General features: G+C 42.1%; 1 long non-coding RNA gene across 2 annotated transcripts; it reads right to left on the bottom strand.

The window, feature by feature from the left end:
- Nucleotides 1–408: 408 nt before the first annotated feature.
- LOC116662756 lies at nucleotides 409–12,880 on the bottom strand. 2 transcript variants are annotated; one of them, XR_004318777.1, is made up of 4 exons: nucleotides 12,669–12,880; nucleotides 9,958–9,991; nucleotides 1,567–1,678; nucleotides 409–607 (listed from the first exon to the last, which is right to left on the bottom strand). It is a non-coding gene; the product is annotated as an uncharacterized LOC116662756 (long non-coding RNA). The 2 variants fall into 2 exon arrangements; XR_004318776.1 differs by lacking the exon at nucleotides 409–607 and having other exon boundaries at nucleotides 1,358–1,678.
- Between the last annotated feature and the right edge of the window lie 545 nt (nucleotides 12,881–13,425).

Raw genomic sequence — 13,425 nt, 5'->3', positions numbered from 1 at the left:
TCTTCACCAAGGCGAGCATCTTTTTAAAATTCTGCGCTACGGAGAGCCAGACTAAGATGGTTCTGTCGAAATTACAAAACACTATACTTTCAAATAGCTGCTGAATTATTTAGTGACTTTACACTGTCCAAATGCTGGGCTCTTTGGGTAGACAATGTCTTGGTTTCCCTCCTATCTCTTTTGTTATGACATTCAGTAAATGGAGAGATATTGCTCTTCTTAATAATTTATAAAATAATAATCCACATTAAGGGAGAAGCTCCTCTGCTGGGTTTGGGGTTTCAGATCGGGTAGTCAGGAGAACGAGGCACTCACCGCTCTCTCCCGGGTCAGTTATGGTGTGGGTGCCGGCAGGCTCGACTTCACTTTTCAGGATTCACTTCTTTCTCAGGTTGATATTTTCTCCTTCTTCTAATTTTTCCTTTACCTTAGAGTGGTTTCTGGAACTGTAAACTGTATTTGCTAGAACTTCTTCTTGGGAATGATCTGATTTGGTCTTAAAGTGAAATATGTTCTCTTAGAAGCTGAAAGCAGGACAATGTGTTTTTGTCATGCACCTGACATTTGAGAGTTTCCCATATACTTTGGCCAAGTCAATTTTCCTCACCTGTTCCAGAAAAGGAGCGACAGGAAGAGAGAGGGTGAGAGGAAAGAGGGGGAGAGAGAGAGAAGGAAGGAGGGAGGAAGGAAATAAAAAGGAAGAAAAGAAGGGGGAAAAAAAACTATTTAAGATGAAGATGGTTGACATGCGTTTTCCTTTCTCTCTGAGTGCACACACCTTCCCTCACCTCTGTGTACCGTTCATTGCAGGATTCACGTGAATTCTACAACAGCTACCGAAATTATTAAAATGAAGAGGCATCCACTCATCTAAGGTCAGAGAGTTCTAAGAAGCTCTGCAAGTTCCTCAGAAGCAAGGATCCTGCCTTTTTTCTCATTGTTTCCCAGCAGAGTTTAGTAAAGTACCTGGCACGTCCCTCCAGTAAATATTAACTCAGTGCTTACAGTCCTTACTGAGGATACACAGATGGGTAAGACCCGGAGAATGAGGACATAAACCAACAGGACATGTGTGATGAGGGCTATAAAAATGGCGTGTAGCGTGGGAGAACAGAGGAAGGAGCTCCCGACTGACTCAGCCTAGGGGAGACAGGGAAGCGTCACAGAGGAGATGGCGCTGGAGTAAGGACTTGAAAGATGAATGGAATTTTGCCAGGGAGAGAGAGGGAACAGCATGTGAAAGTCATGGCAGTGGGAAAGAATATGACACAGTGGGGAAACAGTGATACTTCTGAATGTTTGCAGTAGGGACTCCATGCAGAGTCTGAGCACCCTGGGTGGAGGCTGCAAGGACAGGTAAAGGAACTTGCATGACATGCTGAAGACATCCTGGGGCGCTGGCCGGAGCGGGGAGGAAGACGTACTCGCTCACATTGCTGTTGGGTGCATTCAAGGCAAATTAGTACTATCTCAAAGTAAAAATGCACGTTCCCTTAGACCCAGCAATGACACAGCTAGTAACCAACCCTAGAGATCAATTGTGAAATTACGTATGTACAAGGTTACCTGTCACAGCATTCCCTGTAAATGCAAAAGGCTAGAAGAAAGCTTCGACTCCATTGATGGGGATTGGTTGAATAAATTCTGGTACATCCCTAGGATGGAACACAATGGGAAGCTGTAAAAGAAAAAGAGAGAGGAAATAAGCTCCAAGATATATGAATTACAAAAAGAAAAGTGTAGAACAGCATGCATAGTTTGTTACCATCTTGAGAAAAAAGGACACATGAAAATGCATACACATAATTATGTATTTATACACATTTATACACATATATGTAAGGAAATATATATGCTTGTAATTAATACAGCTTCTCTGGAAGGATACACGAGAAATTGATAATAGTGCTGGGTCGATGGGAAGACAAGAAGAAGAAGGAATTTTGCACCTTTTTGATTTTGAACCATGTGAATGTACCACCAGTCAAACAAACTGAATACAATTAAAACAGAAGAAAAAAAGGTATGCCGTGATCAGACATATTTTTCAGGAAGATGAGAACTGTGAGAAGCAATAACCCAAGACGAAAGAGGTCAGAGGCAGGGAGACTAATTAAGAGGCTACGAACCTGTCCAATCCTGATGCGGCAAAGCCCTGGGGTAGGTGGAGGTGAGCATGGAGGAAGGGAATGGAGCTCAGATATCAGGTGAGGGGATTTTACCTACCCTATTTTGAGCATTTACTATATGCTGGGCACTTTATACACATCGAGTCATTTAATCCCTCCATGGAGTCATTTTACGCCAGCATAAAAGATTTTACTCGCCCCGTTTTACAAATGAAGGAACTAGAGTTCAAAGAGGTTACATGACTTACCAAGAGTCACCCAGAGAGAGTAAGTGGTGGAACCAGGACTCGAACCCCGAACCCCACGCCACTCTGGGGGCACCTGTAGCACCAGAGCAAATAACCAGACCTGGAGGCAACTGGCAGTGAATAGAAAAAGGGAGAAACCTCAGAGAGAACACGAAAGCCTTTGGCATCTCTAAAAAATAGAGCTCCTGAGGCCATGGATGGCTCAGGAAAAAAAAAAACCAGGGCAGGTACCCTGGTCTGTGGGCTGGTGCTCAGGGGGATCCTTGAAGGGCATGTGGTTCCCGTGTCCTGAGACTGACTCTGAAAGATTGGGAGAAGCCCAGACAAATCCTCCCAGTCTCCTCCCCGGGGACTCAGCTCAGTGTCAGCTGGGGCCCACTAGGGCAACATGTGCCTCTCCCTCCCCAGCAGGAAGTGCTAGGAAGGGGTTCCCTGGGGGGCCGTTTAGCCGGACTGGGCTCCATATTTTCCTCTCCCGTCTCCCTGCGGTACCAAGTGTGTGACTATTGATTTCCTCCCTGCATTTGTTTTTGTTATCTATTATTTATGGGATCATTTTTCCATCCTTCGTGCATGAAGGCAAATTTTGTGTAAAAATCAATTGAGTGAGCGCCGCCGATGGCTCATTGCGTTTTCTTGGCTTTCATCTCCGAGGCACCAGTTCTTGGGAGATGGAGAGCAGGACGTTAGGGAGCAAGCGCTCCAGAATGGGAAAGGGTGGGGCAGGGACGGGGCAGGGTTCTGAAACCCATCAGGGGCTTTTGGTCCCTGGAACAACACACTCTGTGGAACTCACCTGGAAGTCTAGGTAAGGATTAATGTCTCCCTGGGGGCAGTATAGCTCAGTGGTAAGTACATGCTTAGCATGCACAAGGTCCTGGGTTCAATCCCCGGTACCTTAGTTTAAAAAATAAATAAATAAACACCTAATTACCTCCCCTCCAAAAGACAAACAGAAAGTGCCCCTGCACTACAGTGACAGTGCTGAGTAGTTGCAACAAAGATGGAATGGCCACAAAGACTAAAATATTTACTACTTGGCCCATATAGGGAAAAGGTTGCCACATTGTTTCCCAAACTGGGTTCTAAGGAATTCTAGCATCTCTCAGAACAATGGTGACCATTAAGGAAGAAAAGAGAGCGGGGTCATTCCTTGGTCAAATATGTTTGAGAAATGCTCCAGGCAAGATTCCTGTCCTGGACATTCTCATTCATCCCATGAAGAGTTTAGCAGTTAAACAGAAATAACAACAACAAGCCTCTCTGAAAATGTCCCATGCTTATTTTACTTGTTGATGGGACGCTTTTTATAGTGAAATAGTTTTTATGAATTATCAGTGGCATAGAGAGCACAATTTGATAGAAATCCATGTAGTTCATTTCCATCCAAAGGACCTAGGGTTGCCCTTGGGGATCCAAAGACCAGTCTAGAACCTTCTCTTGGGTAACACTGACACGGAAGCATCCTCATTCTGGGCAGCAAGATCTCAATATGCAAAAGAAGACTGGAGTAGATCAGATATCTCCAGCAGATGGTCTGCGAGCTAAATCTAGTTTGCATGTGTGTTTTGTTTGACCTACCTGATTTTTTTTTTTTTTTTTGCCTTTACTTTGAGGAAGGAGAGATAAGGAGATACCAACTTTTAGAAATTAGATATTCAGCTTCTCTTAGAAATTCAAATTTACTGATCACTCATTGGGTTCCTCTTTCCACATGGCAGTCACTGTGGCTGATGCTGGGTAACTTCTGCCCCCTGTAGGCCAGGCACCTGCCCCGGGGTTTACCACGGTCCTCACCACTCTCTGCTGCATGGTGTGGGTCATTGTGCTCGTCGCCATGACCTTCTGGCATTTGAGTCTGCTACTCTGAAAGGAGAGTCTCAAAGTTTTCATCAGTTACTTTCCACCTATGATTTCAAACGCGTGGGGGCTCTCTCCTCAGGGATAGTGCAAGGGTTCTTTGCACCTAGGACTATACAGTGCAATGAACAAGAATGAACTGGTTTTCAAGGAATGTTCAGTCCCTGTGATTGGAAACTTCATCTATTAGCAGCACTGAAAAGTTTTGGTCTGGTCTGATATTTTCTTAAATTTGAGTATCTTCAAGCCTATGCCATCTTCTTCCCAATGTAACATATTCTTGCCCTCCAGAGAAATGGTACTTAGATTTTGAGGTCACAGATCACTTTGAGAACTTGATAAAAGCTATAGACTTAGCAAGGGTGGGAATATACACATAAAACACATAATTTTTCATACAGCTTCAGGGAGTATGAATGCTCCCTGCACCTAAGCCCATCTCTGACTCTTCCAGGAGTCCTGAGACCTTGGTTCGGAATCCCTGTTCTGGAGACTTCCAGTTCAGGTAGGAGATTGGACACATACATCAGTTGCACTCTCTCACAAAACCTCACCTTAAAATGATAAGTAAATGATATTTAAAGCATACACCTACAGGGATGAAGAGATGAGAAAGGAGACAATGGCAAAAAAATAGACACAGGAAAGCAAATAGATCAGAGGTTAACTGACCTAATAGACTGGAAGAAGCTGAATCCTAAGTCAGCAATGAGAAAAGCTGAAAAGCTGAAAAGCAACCTGAAATGCATAGCAATCCTAAAAGACTTGGGAAAGTTCTACAAGTCTTTGGAAGTGACAGGACCACAAATCTCTGGAAGTGGGAATTAAGATGAAGCTGCGAATGGATGGGCTGGTTTGTTTAAGAAGGTTTGTTTAAAGAAGTGGTTAGACCCTCGGATTACCTCACCCAAGTGGCACAGGCGGGCAGCTGCCTCACCCAAACCTGACAGAACACCAGTAGTTTATTTACTAGAAAAAAAATGTGTTTTTTAAGTCATTGTATCTGAGACACCAATTATAGCTAAGGGTGGAAAGCCATATTGAAAAGAGCAAAATTCAGTAAAATTTTACATTCTGAATGTTGAAAATTCCATTCCTTTCCCCCTCCTCAGCACCTTGATATCAGCGGCCAGACACATATCCTCTAAACAGGAAATCAAGAGGACAAGCCAGCCCAAAAAAGAGAAAAAAAAAAAAAATCTGCCATTAGACAACCCCAAGATCCCAAGGAAATGGCCCAGCCGGGTCACTCTAGATAGAAAACCAAAGTAAACAAGGCCAACTCAGGTGTGCAGAGCTCCCAGGTTTTTACCCAGCTAACTAAACAATATCTAACACAAGGCACAGAGACCAGAACAGACATAAGAAAAAATAAAAGCACTTTGTTGGGGAGGGTATAGTTTAAGTGGCAGAGCACATGCCTAGCATGCCTGAGGTCCTGGGTTCAATTCCCAGTACCTCTAGGAAAAAAAACAAACAAGTGAACCTAATTACCTCCCCCTGCAAAAAATTTAAAAATAAAAAATAATTTTTTTAAATAAAAGCACTTTGGAGGAGACAGACTCTGAGGGAAGAAGAAATTAAAGAGAACCTACCAGTAATACTAGCAATATAACTGAGTATAACTCAGCGCTATAATTAAAAAGACAGCATCCATGAAGAAAAATATGCTTTTTCTTTAAAGAACAAAAAGATCAGTTAGATGTTTTTAGTGAAAGGAGAAATGAAAAACTCAGAAGGGCTGAAATATAAAATTTAGGAAAACATCACACAAGAGAACAAAAACAAAGAGAAAAATTGTAGAGAAATGATAAATAAATAAGGGAATCAGATGGTCCAATAACAAAATAAGAGGCATTTCAGAGGGATGGAAACATGAAGAAAAAAAAAAAAAACAGAAAACTTCAAAGAAACAGTGCAAGAACATTTCCCAGAATAAAAGTAGTGAGTGTTAAGATTGGAAATTACTCAGCAGAATACACACACAAAAAAAAAAGCTCTCTAACCTTCCAGAGATAAAACAGGTTTCCTACAAAAATCAAAAACGTAAATGGTCTTGAACCCTTTAATAGTAACACCAAATGCTAGAAGGCGACAGAGAAATCTCTTTAAAATGCTTCAGGAAAATTAATTTTAACCTAGAAGTCTATATCTTGTGAAATAATCATTTCAGTGTGAGAAGAAAATAAAGACATTTTTAGACCTAGTGGTTTTGGGGAAAAAAGAAACCTGTCTCCACTGTACCGTTTCTCAGGGAGCATGCCTACCACCTAAATGGGGCATAAACCTAAAGAGACGATATAGATTCTGGGAAACAGAGGATTCAACCCAAAAAGGAATCTCTAGGATGATGGTGAAGGGGGATCCTAGGCTGACAGCTGTCAGCAGACCTGGAGAGGGCAACTAGCTCATCCTGTAGCGGGCCAGAGACCCCAGCAGAGTCTTCTTCAAGCAGATTAAACTGACAGAACACTTTATGTGTTGGGAAGTTTTGAGAGGAGATTTGCATAAATGGGAAGAGTCTGAGGTTCATTAATAATAAACACAGAAAACAAAAGAGAGTTAAAAGCAATCGTTATGAATGCCGAAAAAATTAAATATTGTGCAAGAATGGAAAGTAACTATAGTGTCTGACGTGGCTCAGCAGTAAATGTTGTTTGAGAAATAAAACAAATGAACACTGAATACTGATCTACTTAGAATTAAGCTGTAACTATACTGGAAAGGTGACAGGGGTGGGACTTAGGGTAGGGAATGAGACAGAGCTAAATCCTCCTCTCACTACAAGGAACCAAACAATCAAGGGTTAGCAACACAGACATGATATTGAAAAAGAGTGAGGTCAACAGCAAAAGAACCAGCTCAGAGGGATGAACGTGATTGCTCCGGGGAATCAGGGCATGAGGGGAGGATGCCTGGAGGAAAGTTCTTCGCCAAACCGAGCCTTACTAAACTCCCTGAGTCTTGGAACTATGGACACATATAACTTTTCCCATCCTCCCCTTAAGTCTCTAGTGACTGCCTACACTCACACTCAGACGGCAAAGTGTTGCTGAGTTCTTCTAATACACGAAATTGATAAGCGAGCAGAGCCCGATGTTTTAATTTTTATTAGTTTCAAGTATATCCTGGTATTCCAAAAGGTAAATGCAAATAATAAATATTTTAAAATAATAATTTGTTTCTCATGCTGCTCTAGGAGAGTTGTACATTTTTTAAAAATGAGATAGTTCCTTTATCTTTTTCACTGGAGGTATCTAGGGATGAATCATCACCAGTGGTTGGAATGAGATTTCATCTCTTCCAATCATACATCTGATACTGCAAACCTGTCCCCGGTGTCACTCACTAAAATCCCCGTTTGGATCCTTCAAGACAGACACTCATGGTACAGCCAACTCCTTAGACCATGTTGACTGCTAGAGTCGTCTTCTTTGTATGAAACTGACATTTTTTTCTCTCTGTGATATTCACTTCCTATTTAGTAACTCTTGTGGCCCCAGAGAACAAGAGTAAGACTTCTTTCATGTAGAAGTCCTTCAGATTTGACCTTAAAAACACAAGTCCATCATCTCCTACCGGAGCAAGCACAGCACAGCGCAAAGAGCACAGCTCTAGAGGCAGACAATCCTGGGCTTTACTAATAAATGGTTCCATCATTTATTAGCTGTGTGATCTTGGACACTTATAAAATACGGATTTACCTAGGTTTGTAATACATCTTAGAAGGAGCAGAACCATGAATACAGGAACACTCCACACCTTAAAATTTCATCCTTTCCTTCTGTCTCCTTTGGGGGTTAGAAGCGTGGTCAGAAGGATAAGTAACAATTGCTGGGGGTAGGAAGGAATAAATTGGGAGTTCAAGATATGTGGATACTAACTACTGTATATAAAATAGATAAACAAAAAGTTCATACTGTGTAGCACAGGGAGCTACATTCAATATCTTGTCGTAACTTATGGTGAAAAAGAATATGAAAACGAATATATGTATGTTCCTATATAACTGAGATATTGTGACTGAAGCACTGTGCTGTACACCAGAAATTGACACAACATTGTAAACTGACTATACTTCAACAAAAATATATTTTAAAAAGTGCTCATTCATAGATTTAGCGTCAAATATCTGTTAAACACCTATTATTCTAAAGTGATCAGTAGTGATGCTGCTTTTTTTAAACTATTATGTACTAAATATGTTTTACACTATGTATTTCTTAAATTGCTATTAAGTCTCATTTTTGCCCTACAATAAAGAGGTTGTACTAGAATTTACTGTCAAATTAGGCTGCATATCAGTGTGCAGGGTGTGGTTGTAACCAAAGGTTCTGGGTGTTGCAACAATTTACTTCATGATAAGTAAACTAACATAGCAATGGTGGGGAGGGCAAAACAGACAGATGTGTTGTGAATGGAATGCAAAATCCATACAACCTATAATGAAATAAGAATTGAAGGAAATTTTGTGTTTCAAGCTATATATCCAAACTCCAGAGTCGGGGGCACTTTGGTGAGGGAAAAAAAACAGAAGAAACATCTTCCTAAATTTGGGCAAATAGTCAGAGACACATGTAGAGATGGTAAAAAATATAGATTCCTGGGCCCCTAGAACTACATCATATTCTGCAGCCAGTGGCTCTCCAAGACTCATCACGGCTCACATTCTAGGATTCCACGTGTCTAACAGTGACAATACAAAGCATCTGAGTAAATATTATTAAAACTTTTTGGTGATGGAAAATCCCCACTGCAACAGACAAGAAATACAAACCTTCCCCTCAATGACCTAATAGCATTAGTAGAAGCATAGAACCATACTACACAAAGCCATAAGCAACAGTAAAATATTATCAGTGAAAAACTCAAAAAGTAAAAGCTATAGAACAGGGGAATTAGGGGACAGTCAAAGGGTGCAAACTTGCAGTTATAAGATTAAGTTCTGGGATGTAATGTACAACTTGATGACTATAGTTAATGATACTATATTGAATACTTAAAAGTTGCTAAGACCATAGATCTTAAAAGTTCTTACCGCAAAGAAAAAATGTTGCAACTATGTAAGGTGATGCATATTAACTAATCTTACTGTGGTAATCATTTTACAATATATACAAATATCACACCATTATGGAGCACACCTTAAACTTACACAATGTTATATGCCAATTATTGTTCAATACAACCAGGGCAGGAGGAAACTATAAAATAGACAGGCAAAATTCTGGTAAGTTGGAAGCAGAAGAGTTGAAGGTGGTCCACATTCTCATCATTTCACCTGAGCAATGTGAACAGTAACACAGACCCTCAAAAGCTGAATGAGCTCACAGCTGCAAGCATTATCTCAAGTCAGAAGGATAGAATAATGAAGATCTGAGAGCAGAGAACAGGAGCCCTGGTCAGCATTCTCTTATCTGTGGATTCCAGCCAGGGATGGGATAGGCTTAGGTGCCCTGCCCAGCACACAACAACCGCCTTCTGCTCCCCACTGGGCTGAGTCTCCCCAGACCTGCTGATGAATTGGCTTGGCTGAGTCAGAACTATTTCATCTAACAAAATGTTTTAATTTCATCCTGCCTCCTACTCCCACCCTACCTTTAAATTGTAAATGTACAGACCATTGGTGTTTTTATTTTTCCATTGGGAGGTGAGTGTGATATTTCTGCCACATGGATTTAGAAGCTTCAGTGCTGGGAACCCAGGAATTGGGAACTAACCTTTCTTCCAGCTCCACTTTGTACACTTATCCTTCTGAAAACAAAACAGAGAAATAAAATAAGCCAGAATAATTAGCAAATATAAGTCAATATTTGAGCTTATAGTCAAATAAGTTACAGCTAGCAGCTTCAGAAGTCAGGTGGTCTGCTCTTCTCATGTTAGTGATAAGAAAAGAGTGGGCCAGAACAGGGAAGTTCCCAACTCAAATTCTGTTGTTGGAAGGCTGGTTAAAAAAAACAAACACCTAGATCTTGATGCCTAATGTAGTACTTTTTTCATCCCACCAAACTACCTCTTGGGAGACTAGCTGTTGATCTGAAAAATAATTTTGTCAAAGCCATTTGGAGTCTTTACTGATGGTTGGCTCATAGTCTAATTGACACTTTATTTTTGCCTTCAGTAAAGTCCCTCCCAATTTGCTAAACTGGTTTCAGTATTTACGGGTATTTGACCATAAATTCAGATGGTCACATAAAGAAAATCCTTTAGATCACCTAATCCAGGTGGTCTTAACCTTGGACCTATAAACTCATGAGTTGAATCCAGGGGATCCACAGTTGAACGTCAAGAAGTCAGTAAAACTTTTGAGTGCACAGATGTGTGCTTTTTTTTTTTTTTTTTTTTTTTTCTGGACTAGGGAAACCATTTTTCCTCAGATTCTCAAGAAAGTCCATGAACCCTCACCAAAACTGAGCTACTATCTAGGTCAATTTCCTCAAGTGGAAACTGAGAAAAGTATAGAGTTGCCAAGATCACATAGAACAGAGTAAGGCCTGGAATCCAGATGTCTTTGTGGGCCTTCCAGGTACCATGTGGCCCATGCTCTGTATACTAACCAGATAATTCCAATCACCCAGTTAACTCTCTTCCAGTCCACACTTTTCACAAGAGGAATTCGCTGAGAGAATATGCAGGGCTCAATACAAATCAATCCTTCCCCGAGAACAATGGCTCCCTGTACATTGCCCCAGCAGCTGATCAAGACCACCATCTTGAACTTCTGTCAAGATAGAATTTATGTCCCAGAGGCTGTTGGCTCCCTCACATGTGGGAGCTCAGCTGGAGTTTCTGCAGTCTGGTGCACAATCCCCAGTCTTAAGTGGATTATTAAATGATGTCATCAACATCTTTCCCAGATAGGCTGCTTGAAATGCTGTTTGGAAGGATGCAGGATAGAACTCAAATCAACCTATAAACACTCCTTATCTTTGTGAGTAGGCAGTTTTTATACATTTATGGTATTAATACCTCCAAAATAATTTTTGGTTAAAAAAAAAAGAATCAGAATTTTCAACTGCCATCAGTTCACATTTTTAAATTATTGATTTTATATAAAACTTCCTGGCACATTCAGTGTGGGAGATTATTCAAGATTATTTTACCTCTAGTTCTCTGACATCACAGCAAGAAATTAATGCACAATGACTAATAATGACAAATCATGAAATGGCACCCAATATAACATCTCCAGAACATACATAAGAAATTGAGGTTATTTGCCTTCAACAAATGGAACCAGGTACCTTGAGTCAAGGGTGGGAGAAAGCCTTTTCACTGCAAATCTTCTAATTCTTTTGAATTTGAATCATGTATTATTTAATCAAAATCTTAATATTTCTAATAACCTTAATATTCAAATAAACCTTGAATTTTAAACCTTGAATTTTAAATAGAGAGAAATAGTACCCAAAACATATTATTTAGACATAATTAACTGCTAGAAGAAAGAGCTCAAAATGGCTGGCGGAAGGGGTTGGTCATATTGCCCTTCTGTAGTCAATTTTGTAACTATGTGCCTAAATTGCTTTGACAAAATATAAAACTAATTTTTTAAAAAAGAAAATCACGTCTAACCAATTCCTTTTACATGTAAAGAAATTGAAGCCATGGGGGTGGGAGAGACTAATTTCCGAAGGTGGCAGGGCAGGGATACACACCCAGGATGCTGTGTCTCAGGCTAGAGCTTTCCTCAACATGGACAGAGACTCTTGGAGTAGCTGGTGTCTAAATGCCTTCCAATCATTGTTTTATTATTGTTGTTATTAGATTAAGACATTTTTAGAATATTTGAATAAAATTGACCTCTCCTCATTCTGATCCTCTGTGCTGATAATCGTACCCTTTTTTATTCATTCAATTACAAGCAAATTGACAGGAGACATTTATACGAGGCAGCTTAAACCCCAGCTAATGGAGTGCCTAATGACTAATTGATCAGATCCCAACCCAGAGAGCAGCTCTGAGTGGCCTAAAGGAATTTATGCAATTAGTTTAGGTTTGGTAGAAATTGAGTGCATATGAAAGTAAGCTTTTTATGGTCTTGATTTATGAGGGCTGGACATGAACCGTATCTGCCAAGAGGTGAGCCGCCTGGCAAAGCCCCAGGCACGGGGGTGGGGGTAGGGGGCTCTGCTGCGGGAAGGGATGTTGGGTCTGGGAGCTGGGCTGATGGGGGGAGGGGTCACGGACGGACGACGAAGGGGGTTTGTGAATAGAGGAAAGAGATACTAGCGTTGGGAGTGGGATTTGGGCAGAGTGCTCTTGAGATTATGGTGGTTACCCCTCTCTATGTAATTCAAAATAAAATCAATATTAAATCCTAAATATGTATTAAGAAGTCCAGTGAAATTCTGATTGTCCCAGGATGAACAGTAGGATTTGTGTGTGCGTGAAATTCTAAAACTCAAAAGAGACAGTGCTATTTCGGTACCTGTTTTCCTCCAGTGACGGACTGGGCAGGACTGGGTCGAAGGACGGAGCAGTGAACTGCTCTTTTATGGGGACAGGTACTCCAAGCGCTGAAGATCGGAGGCAACGGAGAAGGGGGGGCACTCCGCAGGAGGAGACTGGGACCAGCCGCCCATCCCTCTCTCCCAGAGGCTCCTCCCGAAGTCCAGGCGGCTCCCGGGCCGGAACACAGCAGAGGGGAAGCCCCCTCCGGAGGCGACAGGCGGAGCCGAGCGAACCCTGACCCGATGGGGGAGCCCAAGGAGCCGGGCGGGGGCGGAAGCGCCGTCGCGGGGCGGAGGGAAACCTGACCTGATCGGAAAAGAGCGATCGAAGGGGAGACTAATTCTTCCGCCGGGGTCTTCACCGGCTCCGTCTGCCGGCCAGGCGGGGTTACCGCCGGGGGCTCCCGCCGCTGGACGGAAGAGAGGAAAGAGGGGAAGAGGGCTCTCTGCGCGCCCCGGGTACTCGGCCCACCCCCTTTCCTGCACTTTGGGGTCAGACTTTCGCACCTGAAGGCTGGAGGGAAGCTGAGAGTGGGTTGTTTGGGAAACAAGTAAACGGACGAACACAGAAAGGAACAAGGAATTGAGAGGCAGCGTGGAAAGGCGAGGGGAAGACCGGCAGAGGCGGAGCGCCCAGCATCTCCGCGAGGCCAGCGCGCCTGCTCAGCTTTCACCACCTTCTCTGCCCGCCTCCGTCTCCAGCCAAATCTGACGCGTCTGCTCCACCTCCATCCC

This window comes from Camelus ferus, chromosome 3 (assembly GCF_009834535.1).
Source record: "Camelus ferus isolate YT-003-E chromosome 3, BCGSAC_Cfer_1.0, whole genome shotgun sequence".
Classification (NCBI taxonomy): domain Eukaryota; kingdom Metazoa; phylum Chordata; class Mammalia; order Artiodactyla; family Camelidae; genus Camelus; species Camelus ferus.
The sequence above is the reverse complement of the archived record's forward strand: the minus strand, read 5'-3'. Positions and strand labels throughout refer to the sequence as shown.